General features: G+C 49.6%; 1 protein-coding gene across 1 annotated transcript in view; it reads left to right on the forward strand.

Moving 5' to 3' along the window:
- Window positions 1-5,000, forward strand: part of LOC143281388 (putative G-protein coupled receptor CG31760) — a 69,496-nt gene that overhangs the window by 46,073 nt on the left and 18,423 nt on the right. The window lies entirely within an intron of this gene.

Genomic DNA, 5,000 nt, shown 5'->3' on the forward strand with positions numbered 1-5,000 from the left:
TCGTTTTCATCCAAATCATTCTCAGTACAGTTACACGCAGTCTTTCGAACGCATGGCAGAATACAATTATATACCCTATCTGTAATTTTCCCTCACGCTCCAGGTAACTAGCCCATGCATACGGATCAGTAAATGATTGTAATGAGTGTTATTTAGACCTGTCCTTCCAAGTTCGATCCTGGCAAATCAAATTACTGAGAGAACTCGGAACTATGAAATTTTATATAAATACAGGCCAAAGTCCTCTAACTGAGAGAGAGAGAGAGAGTCCTCATTTATTTAAATCATTTAATGACTCTCAAAATCGTCTCCTTTAAAGAGGACCCCCTAATTCAGTACCTAATGGTCAAGCAGAGCAGTGTAAATAATACGCTACGTCCTTTTCCTTCAGACAGGACATTATCGACAATGTGTCAGTCGTGCTAATCTATTCCTATTTGGGTTGGTGTTGTTGTTTTCTGATGGGTGTGACCCTGGATCATTAAACTTCTTTCCAAGTAAGAAAAGAAAAACAAAGGAACAGTGTGCCATTTTCGTCGTCGTCGTCATTCATTATCATCGTCACCAACCATCGTCATCCTTCTCTTTTTTGCCTGCCCCCCCCCCCCCTCCCCCCCTCCCCCCCCCCCTCCCCCCTCTCTCTCTCTCTCTCTCTCTCTCTCTCTCTCTCGAGCAATGTATTCTCTGCTATCTCTTTATCTCTTTCGTTCTCGCCTGCCCCTCCCCCGTCCCCCCTCTACGTCTTAATCTCTTTCCCCCTCTCTCTTTTCTTCTCCCTCCCTCTCTCTCTCCATCCCCCCCTCTCTCTCTCTCTCTCTCTCATTCACTCTCCGTGCCTTCATTCTCACCAACAAACACGTGCCACCGATGGAATCTGAATTTTGACGAGGAAGACCGAGAGCGTTTTCGTTTCGCCATAAATATCACAACCGCTTCATCCATCGGGCGATAGGTTTCTGGAGGCAGGTGAGGTGATACTGATCATGCCCAAGAACGGCAAGTGAGCTGATGACCATTGTGTTGGACGAGGGTGAGGCTGTCGTGGGAATTCTGTTATCACAGGAAACCGCCCGCAAGGCGATCAGATCAGGTTCCTGTCTGCAGGGAACGCGTTGATTGCTTCACACCACGTGCTGGGACCAACTTCGATTGGCTGTTCCTGTGTGTGTGGTCTGGAGGGCAGGACAGCAAGAGATCGTTATTATCTGTGTGTTGGAATGGAATGCTGTGGTGTGGTGAGTGTGCATTCCTGTACAGTACTTCAGCCTCTCGCCCGACTGATAATCATTCATAGGTTAATGCCCGCTACCTCTTCCATGCCCTGCGCGGGGCTTTTAGGGGTTGGAGTGGGGGGAGTCTGCTCCTTTTTTTTTTTTCTTTTTTTTTGTCCTTTTTTACAGCCGATGTGGTGCACTGTGTATAGATCAAACACCTGTTTGAAACTGAAATCTGAAAGTGATGAACTTGAAATCCGACTCAGCTCACCGATTGTTGAAGAAGGATCTGGGTTTCGGGGTGTGTTTTTTAATACATCCTTTCCGACGGGAGACTCCATCTTCAAATAATCCGAACGTTTCTGTGTTCTCCACGAGAAAATTCCTGGTGTCACTTTAACCTTCCAACTTCCATGAGTTATTCCATCTATGGCCAGATTTACTTCCGGGGGTTGCCAGCTGCCGCGGCGAAGTGGTCAACGTCGCGGACTGACGGCTGGGAGGACGCGGGTTCGAATCCCAGCGTAGGTGGGGTTTTCGGCCCGCGGCCGGCTCCTACCCAGAGTTGAGTGTGCTGTAGACGAAAATGGGAAGAACAGAACCACATAGTCGAGTATCATCCACTTCACGGATGCGAGGGAGAGACGCTCACTCAGTCTGGATACGCGACTAAGTCATTATGTCGTCAGTGGGGAGCTAAGTAGGTGGTTTCCCAAGTACGTTAATTCGGAACAGCCACTACGTAACACCACCGAAGTGACTCTGCAGCAGTGCAGGGTCTCCACTGGTGTGTGGCCTCCTGGCAACGTAACTTCGATGGTTCTCTGTCGACTGCCGGCGCTGGGACTGAGACAGATGAACTCGGTTGTGGCCGTGAATGGGGGACTTGGAATGAGCGACGTGGGAGTAATGTCACTGAAACGGTGCAGATTATGGGGCAGCCAAAAAAAAAAGAAGAAATAAATACGAAAGAAAAAGAAAAAAAAATCCGGAAGCTAGTTTGGATCGGACGAAAAACTACCTTTTTCTGCTGTCATTAACTTTCCTTTGTGCGCGGGTATTCTTGTATAATGATGGTGTATGCGCTCTCACTCTCGCTCTCTCTGTGACACGGATACGGATAATTTATTCATGTATAGGCCATTGCATCCGTATATGTATCCGTGTGTGTGTGTGTGTGTGATGCACCACGACACAGCATTGAGGTGACAAAGCAGCAGTACAGAATTTAGCGTGATTGGTATTGGCATCATGGCGGCCAGACAATGACAGATGGCTGGCCTTTTTTTTTTTTTTTTTTTTTTTTTTTTTTTGCTTTGCCAACGCTGCCACTGGAAAAGGCAGACCTGGGTGTTCGCTTGTGTCGGGGTAGATCGTGGCTGAGTGGAATGTGAATAGTCACAGACGTGGGGGGGGGGGCTGGGGTTGGAAGCAAAAACCCAAAGTAAAACAACACAAATAAGTTCCTAAAGCATGGATATCCACAATGCATTACTCTTCTTCTTCTTCTTCTTCTGCTTTCGTGGGCTGCAACTCCCACGTACACTTGCATGTACACGAGTGGGCTTTTTACGTGCATGACCCTTTTTACCCCGCCATGTAGGCAGCCATGCTCCGTTTTCGGGGGTGTGCATGCCGGGTATGTTTTTGTTTCCATAACCCACCGAACGCTGACATGGATTACAGGATCTTTAACGTGCGTATTTGATCTTCTGCACGAAGGGGGTTCAGGCACTAGCAGGTCTGCACATATGTTGACCTGGGAGATCGTAAAAATCTCCACCCTTTACCCACCAGGCGCCGGTCACCGTGATTCGAACCCGGGACCCTCAGATTGAAAGTCCAACGCTTTAACCACTTGCGCCCGTCAATGCATTACTCAGAGTACAGATGCCCGCCAGGACCAACAGGAACATGTGGTCACGAACAGAGAACAGGGGTCACAACACATGTTTGTGTCTTTCGGGCAAGTGGGCGGGTGGGGGGGGGGGCGAGAGAGGGGGCAGACACTGTGATGCGGAGTATTCAGAAGGCTGATCACATGGGACAGTTTCAGTTTCAGTTTCAGTACCTCAAGGAGGCGTCACTGCGTTCGGGCAAATCCATATACGCTACACCACATCTGCAAAGCAGATGCCTGACCAGCAGCGTAACCCAACGCGCCATGGGACAATGAAGCGGAATGAACCTTTAACTCAATGCCCTCCGGTCCACCCCGTAACAAACTAGCTAGCTGTTTTGGACAGACTGAAAGATCAGTGTGTTTTGTAATTCCATACAGGTCTGGCTTGCTCGTCCATCTCCCCGCCGCTCCTTTCTCCCTCTCTCTATCTCCCCGCCGCTCCTTTCTCCCTCTCTCTATCTCCCAGCCGCTCCTTTCTCCCTCTCTCTGTCTCCCCGCCGCTCCTTTCTCCCTCTCTCTATCTCCCCGCCGCTCCTTTCTCCCTCTCTCTATCTCCCCGCCGCTCCTTTCTCCCTCTCTCTCTGTCTCCCCGCCGCTCCTTTCTCCCTCTCTCTCTGTCTCCCCGCCGCTCCTTTCTCCCTCTCTCTCTGTCTCCCCGCCGCTCCTTTCTCCCTCTCTCTGTCTCCCCGCCGCTCCTTTCTCCCTCTCTCTCTGTCTCCCCGCCGCTCCTTTCTCCCTCTCTCTGTCTCCCCGCCGCTCCTTTCTCCCTCTCTCTCTGTCTCCCCGCCGCTCCTTTCTCTCTCTCTCTCTGTCTCCCTGCCGCTCCTTTCTCCCTCTCTCTGTCTCCGTCTTACTCCCCCTCACCCGTCCTTGTCCCCTCATCACCTGCCCACCCCACTTTTCCTGTGTTGCAGTGAGTGTGCCTGAGAGAGAGAGAGAGAGACAAGACAAGACAAGACAAGATAAAATCTTTAAAGAGAGAGAGAGGGGGGGGGGTTACAGGGAAACACGAGTTGAAAGCATGACGGACTGATGTTCAATCGACATGTTGTTTTTAACTAAATGATGCGGTTGGAGTGATTGATGTAAAGAAGACATGCCGTGCCTGTAGGCGATTCAGAAAACCAGTAAATCATTGAACCACAGAAGAGAACTTTCGTCCCGTTCCCAGCGCTTGATAACCCCTTGTCGTTTGAATCAAAGCAAAGGATAATGGCTGTGAATAAAAACGAAAGACACGCCAGTATCTCCATCCGTCGGCATCAGAACTTTACATTTCGGTTTTAGAGCAAACGAGGATCGGGAAAGAAAAGTTACATCATGGTCTATTGAAGACATTCGACTACACCCTGATTCTTCCTGATGTAGGATTCAAGACATTAATTTTGTGTTTCCTCCCTTCCCCACAATCCCCCTGCTCGCTCATCCTTCAGTTACTGCTTCCGCTGGAGACAAGGGGATGCAGTGTCGCTTCAGTGGTCAGACTTCATCACCCATCGTAAAGTCTTACTAACCAAATGTGTGTGTGTGTGTGTGTGTCTGTGTGCCTGTGTGTGTGTGTGTGTGCCTGTGTGTGTGTGTGTGTGTGTTTCTGTGTGTATGTGTGTGTGTGTGTGAGTGTGTATGGAAACTTGTCTTGTCATTCGGCCATTGCGTGGATTGTGTAAATCAGGGCTGGGGGGTTGGGAGTTGAAATAGAACGGGAGAATGATGTGGAAGGGGAAGGAGGGGGAAAGGACATGGTGATGAAAAGAGGGGCAGGAAAAAAAGTATCCTGTCGTGAGAAAGGAATTGATGAACATTAAAGTGGCTCGTGCACAAGCGTAACGGTGCTGTTTGAGACGCACGCGGGAGTGTGTGTGTGTGTGTGTGTGTGTGTGTGT

The sequence above is a fragment of the Babylonia areolata genome, chromosome 4 (genome assembly GCF_041734735.1).
Source record: "Babylonia areolata isolate BAREFJ2019XMU chromosome 4, ASM4173473v1, whole genome shotgun sequence".
Classification (NCBI taxonomy): domain Eukaryota; kingdom Metazoa; phylum Mollusca; class Gastropoda; order Neogastropoda; family Buccinidae; genus Babylonia; species Babylonia areolata.